The sequence below is a fragment of the Triticum dicoccoides genome, chromosome 3A (assembly GCF_002162155.2).
Source record: "Triticum dicoccoides isolate Atlit2015 ecotype Zavitan chromosome 3A, WEW_v2.0, whole genome shotgun sequence".
Taxonomy (NCBI): domain Eukaryota; kingdom Viridiplantae; phylum Streptophyta; class Magnoliopsida; order Poales; family Poaceae; genus Triticum; species Triticum dicoccoides.
In genome coordinates this window covers 639,690,348-639,700,040 of record NC_041384.1, presented here as the reverse complement: position 1 = coordinate 639,700,040, position 9,693 = coordinate 639,690,348, and positions in this window count along the sequence as shown.

Below are 9,693 nucleotides of genomic sequence, written 5' to 3'. Positions count from 1 at the left end.
AGAAGATAGGGGAGATCAAACCGCTCCTTGACTCTTGGGTTCCTTGTAATGATGTTATTAGTTGAGTCGAGAATGGGCTTGAACGAACCTGCCATGCTAGCCGAGGTGATGACGCCGCACCGATCAATGAGTTCCTCCACCATGTCATCTTTCAGATCGGGGCAAGAATAACAGGGTCGTTTCCGGCCTGTTCCCTCCATGGAGAAGACGATCGAACAATGGCAGAAGAAAGGGCGAACGGGTGAAGGAAAATGGAGGAGGGAGAGGAAGAGCGTGCAACAGCAGTTTCAAATCAAGAGGGAAAGGCGAAGAGTCGGTGGACGGTTGCGAGTTTGCCACGGTTCACGAAGAGGCGCCCCGGCCTACACATCCGTTCGGAAATACTCCTACTACTCGCCGTCGTCTCACTGATATGTTGGAACGGGACCACATGTCAACGAAACATGGTGTGTAATTTCTCGTGCAAAATGCGATCTGGCCGTGTTGGCCCGAGGTGCCGCATTAGTTATCGACCTTTATTTTTTTAATGACGTGCAAATCAGTTTTGAAGCACGACTGACTGGTACTGTACGCAGAGAAAATATAAACTACTCTACCACTACTCCACCTCCACTACTAGTAGTATAAAAAAGATATATAGGCTGGAGCTTCAGTGCTTTCTTGCTAAGGGCTGCCCACTTGCTTCTCACCCTACCACCCTCTCTCTAGATCTAAAAAGACGGCCCCTCTCCCCCTCCTCACCGGTGGTCACAGATCCGCCGGGGAAGAAAAGGACGTGCAGCGTTGACGCACTCGTCCTCGGCGAGCGAGGTCACGCAATGACGACAAGGCCGTCCTCTCAGACCTAGCGCCCGCGCGGGATGGCCTCCGTCCCCAAGCTCACTGCTGTAGTGTGTGCGGAGGACGACGACCACGAGCGAAGCCACTTCCCGCCGACCCTCAGGTATGCTACCTCTTTTCAAACCATAACCTTGCTCTATTGCACTATCTACCACGTCATTGCATGTGGATCTTTTTCCACTCCGCCATCTTCCCAATTTGCTATCCTCTGCTCTGCTGGCCACGCAGACGAAAACCATAATTTGCACTATTAAAGGAAACCCTACTTCATGCAGACTAATCCATGTCTGGGTTGAATAAGGAAAGGAAGGGAGACTGTACTGTCCAAGAGAGTAGGCATCGAACCCGCATCTAGGTTGAAAAGGGGAAAATCAGCAGCTAAGGAACGAGTCTCGTGTATCTTGGTTGAAGAAGGGTAGAAAGGCATGACAACACAATAGAGAATGACCAGGTCGATTGGTTTGTTGTCCTCGCATAGGAAAAAGGTGGCTAAAGATAACAAAAATGGGATGTAATCCACATATGCTGCCTGGATATTTGTTGCTCTGGGCAACCGTACCTCCCTCACCACTCTGCGTCTGTGGAGGTACATCGTACTGGTGCGCCCACTGTCCGAATGGGCCTCCCATGCTCTTATTGCCACTTTTTTGCTGTTAGTATAATGCCAACAGTCAAGTCAAGCAATGGTACTGCTAAAGTGATGCCGCCATTGGAGGTACATGGTTTGCAATTTTTTATACTGTCATTAGTTAATAATGCTAGTTACCTTCAGACTTTTGTATTTGGTTTAATGCTCATGCACAGCTAGTATACCAATGCTGAAACTTGTTACCTTTACATTTTGTATTGTTAATTCTTATCGAAACCTTTCAGTGCTAGAGTTTATTGAAATATGTTCAGTAAAACCATTGTACTGTACCCTATAATAAACTAACTACTCTAATGTTGCACTAGCCACTGGATTAGTGTATATTTGTAGTATCGAATGGTGTTGCATTAGCGTATGGACATAAATAAAGTGTGGCAAGCTTTCCCAGATATGTGCTCAAGAAAACTACTACCTGTTTTTCTAAATACTAGACGTTTGGGTAATTTAAATTGAACCGCGAAAACGTCTTATATTAAGGAACAAAGGGTGTAGAGTTCACTCAAATTATCCTGGTAAAGCTAGTCACACCTTTGTTAAAATTAATGTTTATTATGTTATCGGAGGAGGTCTGTATGTTTGTCTCTAATGCCTGTCGACTACATACCTGACATCATGATGTAATGTTAAGTCATTTCCTTTTGTACAGTGTCACTGAATTGTCAAGGCGGTGATGGTATTTTATTATAGTAGAACTGCACAAAATTTGCTTAAAAGAAGAGGAAAGGTCGGGAATGGCTCAGTTTTTCAGAAAAAAACTATGTATGCCTTCCTAACATCAGCCGCTGTTGCTTTATTTATTCCTTCAAACAGGTGGTTAGAAACAGTCTTGCTACCTTTTCCCATTAAGAAATTGGAATGCTTATATTTGTGAGTCTATGCTTCAACTAGTGCCACTTTTAGAGTAATCACACTTTCAATATCTATGCAAACAGGGATGCTCGATTTTAGTGGAACTGCACAAAAAGTCCAACTGGTTCAACATTAGGAGCATGTATTTTTCCAACCCTTTATATACAATTGGTGACACTATGAGCTGTTCATTACGAAGGTACATGGTTTGCTACTATCTTGCTACTCTTTTTGTACTGTCATTAGATAGTAATACTAGTGGTTTGCATGTGAATTTATTGGCAGGGTGGACCTACATTGGAGGTGCGGGACAGGATTAAATGATTGGATGCTCAATTTCGGTTGTATCGATTTCACCTCTTCCATCACTGCGAACATGGATATCCTTGGTCTGATGAAGAATAGGCGCTATATTTCTGCTCTGAACCAGCAAATCAATTCAGTATGAAATTGTCCAGGGCAAAACATAACTGTATCAGATTGTCCAGTGCAGAACATGACAGATGCTAACCGAAAGAGACATGTTTAAACCGAAAATACAAGGTGTGGTATATGTTTACTAGCTGCTTGATATTTGTGTAGACAGAGATGTCTGCCCGTTGCTATTTGGCAAACAAACAAAGTGTCCACAATTTTGGTTGAACTGCACAAGAGAATAGTATAGTCACTGCATGCAGTGCCATTTGAAAATAGACACAGAAGGATTGGATAGTCACTTCATGGACTGCAGAAAAGTAGTATTGTACTATTTATTGTCCAACACTAGGTGCTTCATTGCTTTGGTCTGATTATACAATGGGCATCATTTTGCCTAAGTTAAAGTTTGTATTCCTAAAATAGTCTCGCGGTGTGATTGAGAGAAGACCAAATCATATTGCAGTGGATGTTCCTCCATCATGTGTGGTTCATTCTCATGGTTCCAATTGTTGGTGAAACCACTTACGTTTGCAAGAGGAATTGTAGACTTCACAAACAAATTTGTCTTTCAGTCTATACTGAATGTTGGCCAAGAGAAGCATCCATGTTAGTAGGAAGAACAGATGTTTTTTCTAGATCTTTGCTTTTGGAGCTACATATTTGTATATGATCTGTGAATCATTGAGATGCATTAACATGTTGATCTTATGTATGGGAATCGTACTAGTTAGTTTTAGTTGCGACGCAAGATCCGAAGTGGCTGATCTTTGCTTTTGGAGCTACATATTTGTATATGATCTGTGAATCATTGAGATGCATTAACAGTTACTTATTTCTGTTCGCTCAGTGTTTACAAGTTACTGATCGATCACTAGCTAGCCTACAAATGCGCTCCTAGCAGTTTTATTTGCGACGCAAGATGCGAAGTGGCAGTTTTTTGAATAAAAATGCCTACCTCTGAAGAAACTGACAAGCTACACTATCGATCCTACATGGATAAAAATGCCTACCTCTGAAGGAACTGACAAGCTACACTATCGATCCTACACGGATAAATAGCGGATCACGCACGTACTACCTCCTTTCCGGTTTGCAGGGCTCAATTCAAGAAACGACCTACTCGATGCTACACGAATAAATAGCAGATCACGCACGTACTAGTACCTCCTTTCCAGTTTGCAAGGCTTAATTCAAACCTCTCACCAACCAAGGTACTCCCTCCGTCCGGGTTTATTAGTCCCGTGAGCAAAGCAGCAAGACCAAGGCATGGCAATAATTAATGGCATGTAGAAGTTTAAGCCTAATTAATTCCAGTGATTTAAGTGGCTGCATGTGTGCCCTCGGCTGCGACTCGTTGCATGCTGCTTCGCGTACTGCCTGCGAGCGATTCTGAGTGCATGCATGCAGCCGGCCATAATTAAGGCAACTAACTGATGCGAAAAAAGATATGCTTTAATTGTTGCGGGCTTTTTAAATCCGTGGAATCATTATTGACAAGGAGGGAGATGATTCGAGTGCACTCGTTTGACCGCCATGCCGGTGTGCGACCCAGACGGGACGGGACGGCACAGTCATAATTTCAGTTTCTCTAGTTTTCCATGGCAAGCTCACGCTAAGCCATTATGCATTGAATTCCGATGATCGTCGCGCTACCTTCCACCTATAAGTACTGTTTCTCGGCCTTCTCTGGTGCCACCGTGACCCAACTCGCCATATCCTCATAAGCCCCTACCGGCCCGACGTCGCTCGCCACGTCCGCCATGCCCCCGCCCGTCCGCGGTAGGCGACGCCGGAGCCGGTCACCACCGAAACTGGTGTTCGGGTTTTCACCGGAAGGCAGACGGAGGGAGGAGGCATTCTATCTGTCTTTAGATGGCAATGCGGAGATCGAGGAGTTGTTGGAGTGCGACCGCATGGCAGAGGGGCAGGAGTTGTTGGAGCGTGACCGCCTGGCGGAGGAACAGCGTATCGCCGATTTGCGTCGCCAGCGGGACATGGAGCAGAAGCGCACCGACGCTCTGAGTCGCGAGTAGAGCGCCCTCAACTAGGCTGACTACGTGGAGGCCGGCGCCCGGCAAATAGCCCTGGAGGCTGTCGGGCACGCACGCGTTCGCGACGCCAATTTTTACTACCAGCTCATCAAGTGGGTTTCCCGCTTGGAAGCCGAAGCTTCGGTGGACCACGCCGACATGGAAAGGGCCAACGCACGCGAGCAACGCGCCCTATCGCACCTCTTGCAAGTCCGAGGCGAGGCGCACGACGCCGGTGGCGGCGTTTAGCGTGTACCACAGATGGCGGCCGGCATCGTTTAGTTAGCTAAGAGTAAGTTAGTACTTGTACGCTACTAGAGTATTAGTGGGAGTAGATAGTTAACTTGGCTATGATGGTTGTCAACGTGGAAGTTCAGTACTCTATATGTGCATCAGACCTGTTACTTTGCTCTGAATGTTGAACTTTCCGTTTGAACGTATGGAATGGGCTGTTATTTTTTTAAATGGGTTGTATTTGTCCTCCACGGGTTTAGAGGCTAACTTGTGGGCCTAGCAAGTTGACGCGTACACAATCAGGAGATGATTGTACGTGGAGAGGATGACAGCAGGATCCGCCAAGGTCATGGCAGTATGCAAGCAAGTGCCTCCTTATTTCAAGCCAATAAAAAAATGGCTCCTCCTAGTGGATTTCTGGCATCTGGGTCCCATGCCATTGTCAACGTAGTCAATAAACGAGAGAATTGCACAACGAGCGGCTGACACCAGGGACCCAGCAGCTCGCCCAGTTATTTTTGTTTTGGGTTAATTTGATAAATGTCACTCCAAATCTGGTGTATCCGAGAAATGCCACTGCAATTTCCAAACTTTGAAAATGCCATTTCATGCCATTTCTAGTGGCATTTTTCGAAGTCTGGAGTGGCGTTTTTCAAAGTTTGCAAACTGCAGTGGCATTTTTCAAAGTTTGCAAAAATTGCAGTGGCATTTTTTAAAGTTTGAAATTGCAGCGGAATTTTTATGAATCGTCATAATTGGAGTGGCATTTATCTAATTTGTTTTTGAGACGGAAGCAGGGTGTCAACTGGGCTGTGCGGGACACTCTAGCCTGTCTAGACAGCCTTTTCTTTTATATTTACCACAGACCAGCCCAGTAGTTTTTTTTCTTTCTGAAAATGGCTAGCCTAGTTTTTCTTGTGATTTGTCAAGTAAGTCGCTTTATCAGGCCTGTTGGGCTGCAAATCTTTCAAGACACGGCTGGCCGAAAAAATGGCCTATCAGTAATGAGAAATGGGTTGTACATTTTTAAAACACATCAAACCGGCAATTAGTTTCAAATATCTTTTTTTTCATTTCGAGATTTTAAATTGCATTGATTTTTATGCGTGGGCAATTTATTGGATTTTATATTGATATACATTTATTTTTAAAATCAGTCTGAATGTGACTTGAAATTTCGGGATTAAAAACAGTTCAGACCGCACCGACATATGCAAAATTTTGTATAACTTTTTAACCGTGGCCACAATATGGGCTGTAATGCTAACAAAAAGAATATGGGCTCCAAAAAAACCCGTAAGAATTAGCAAATGGGCTGTAAATTATTTAAAATAATGGAAGATGGGTTGTATGCTGTTTTCCACAGATTTGAGCCTTTCCACAGATGGCTTGTATACTGTTGGATGTCCATCCAACGGCCGTTGTGCTTCTTCAATCTCTGCTCTTCCTGCTCCAGCCGCTCAAACAAGCGCCGACGGGACTGCCTGCTCCCTCCTCTCCGCGGCCGGCTGTGTTGCCGCGCAGGCCTCACCGCCCCACCGTACTCCCATCGCTGGCCTAGCCATCCTTCTACTCACCCACACCTGCTGTTATTCTCCGGCGATGGCAGACGAACCAGTAAACCCTCGTACAGTCGTACTCCCCTCCGCGTGGGAAACAAAAACAACTGTCGAGTCTTCCCTGCCTCCGTGTCATTCCCTTCCTAGGCCTCGCCATCGTCCACCTCCCTGGTGCTCTCGGCGTGGCGTGGTCAACATGGTCAACGACCGACATGCATCTGAAGTGGACTGTACGTGGAGAGGCTGACAGCTGGGTCCATGGCTGCATGCAAGGAAATGCCTCCTTATTACGCGCAAAATAATGATTCCTCCACCTGACATTTGGGACCCACCGAAAGGGCCTATGTATTTCGTGAAAAAAACATTACCGCTGCTGACAGCTCGGACCCACCAGCAATATCTTCACACGCAAGGAAGTGCCTCCTTATTACACACACAAAAATGAATACTCCCCCTGCTAGCTGGGACCCAGTATAGTGGGCCTACTAAGTTGACGGGGACGAAGGGCTTTGTCAACTTAGTCAATATGCATGATTCTAGCTCGACTGACCGTACGATGTCCATCCAACGGCCGTAGTGCTTCTTCAACCTCTGGTCTTCTTGCTCCGGCCGCCCAAAGCAGCGCCGGTCGTGCCGCCTACTCCTGCCTCCCGTGGTTGGTTGTGCTGCCGCGGAGGCCTCACCGCCCCCATACTATTGCCATCGCTGGCCAGGCCATCCCTCCACTCCACTCACCCACACCCCCAGTTATTCTGCGGCGACGGCAGCGTAGCCGAACCAGTGAACCCTCGTACTCCTCTCCGCGTGGGCATCCACTGCCGCGTCTTCCCCGGCTCTGTGTCGTCCCCTTTCTAGGCCTCACCATCGTCCACCGTCGTGGTGCTCTCGGCGCGGCGTGGTCAATGTGGACAACGACCGAATTCCATCGAAAGAATACTGTACGTGGAGAGGCTGACAGCTGGGTCCACGGCAGCCGCAAGGAAGTGCCTCCTTATTACGCGGAAAATAATTATTCCTCCACCTGACAGCAGGGACCCACCGGACGCCCACCAGTATTTCGTGAAAAAAACGTTTGCCCCTGACTGCTGGGACCCACCCGACGGGCCACCGTATTTCACGAAAAAACGTTCCCCCTGCTGTCAGCTCGGACCCACCGGAAGTGCCTCCTTATTACGCACAAAAAAATGAATACCCCCTGCTAGCTGGGAGCCACCTTGGTGGGAGGCTGACTTGTGAGCCTACTAAGTTGACGGGGATGGAGGGTTTTGTCAACTTAGTCAATATAAACAATTCTAGCTCCAGTGACCGTACGATGTCCATCCAACGGCCATAGTGCTTCTTCAACCTCTGGTCTTCTTGCTCCAGCCGCCCAAAGCAGCGCCGGTCGTGTCGCATGCTCCTGCCTCCCGTGACCTGATGTGCTACCGCGGAGGCCTCACCGCCCCCTACTATTCCCACCGCTGGCTAGGCCCTACGGCGACGGCAGCCTCACACCATAGTCGAACCAGCGAACCCTCGTACTCCTCTCCGCGTGAGCTTCCACTACCGCGTCTTCCCCGGCTCTGCGTCGTCCCCTTCCTAGGCCGCGCCGTCGTCCACCGCCCTGGTGCTCTCAGTGCGGCGTGGTCAACGTGGTCAAGGAACGACTTCCATCGGACGTGGACTGTACGTGGAGAGGCTGACAGCTGGGTCCATGGCCGCAGCAAGGAAGTGCCTCCTTATTACGCGGAAAATAATGATTTCTCCACCTGACAGCTGGGACCCACCGGACGGGCCACTGTATTTCGCGGAAAAAACGTTTCCCCCTGACTGCTGGGACCCACCAGCTTCATCTTCGCATGCAAGGAAGTGCGTCCGGGCAAAAAAATGATTCGCCGCCCTGACTGCTGGGACCCACCAACTACACCTTCGCACGCAAGGAAGTGCATCCGGATAAAAAAACGATTCGCCCCCCTGACTGTTGGGACCCACCGGCTATATCTTCGCACTCAAGGAAGTGCGTCCGGGCAAAAAAAAGATTCACCCCCCTGACTGCTGGGACCCACCAGCTACATCTTCGTAGGCAAGGAAGTGCCTGACAGTCGGGACCCACCTGGTCGAAGCGTACATAGCGTTGTCATTCTGGTCATGAACGTGTACGTACATACTGGTCGATGTAGAGGCGCGCACGTGTCGTAGTAGAGGCGCGCACGTAGCATGTACACATACGTACAGCGGCCAGGGTGCAAGAAAGAAAATACAGCCATGTATGTGTACATATGGGCGGGGTCTTGAACGCCTACTCGCGCATACGTACGGCGAGGGCTCGTTGACATGGCTAGGTCGGAACGGAGAAACAGCGCCGTCGTCGTGTTCATGGGGAGGCAACGGAATGCGTCGTGTTCATGGGGAGGCAATGGAATGCGTCGTGTTCATCGGGAGGCAACGGAACGCGTGGGAGCCAACCGGCTGGGTCGGAACGGAATGCGTGGTCGTGTTCATCGGGAGGGCTTGGACGGAACAGGCGATGGAAACGAGGCCTGGCGTACCGAACAATGGAGGAAACGGCCTTGTGTTCGACCGGCCACGTTCGGAACGGGATCTTGTTCATCGGGAGGGGTCTGGCGTACCACAAAACGGACGAAACGGACCTCCTACGATCGAAATGGGGGTCCTGTTGATCGGGAGGGGTGTGGCATACCGCAAAACGGACGAAACGGACCTCCTACAGTCGAAACGGGGGTCCTGTTGATCGGGAGGGGTGTGGCGTACCACAAAACGGACGAAACGGGCCTCCTATGGTCGAAACAGGGGTCCTGTTCATCGGGAGGGGTGTGGCGTACCGCAAAACAGGACTCCACGGGATACTGTTCATCTCCACCGTCGACCTCCTCCAGCCTCCACAGGCTACCGTCGACCTCCTCCAGCCTCCACGGGCTCCTGTTCATCCAGCCTCCACCGCGCGGTACTCCACCTGCTACTGTTCAACCACCCCTCCACCGTCTACTGTTCATCCAGCCCTCCACATCACGGGATCCTGTTCAACCACCCGTCCGCGGGCACCCCTCCACCGTCTACTGTTCATCCAGCCCTCCACCACACCACGGGGTCCTGTTCATCCAGAGGCAACGCCACC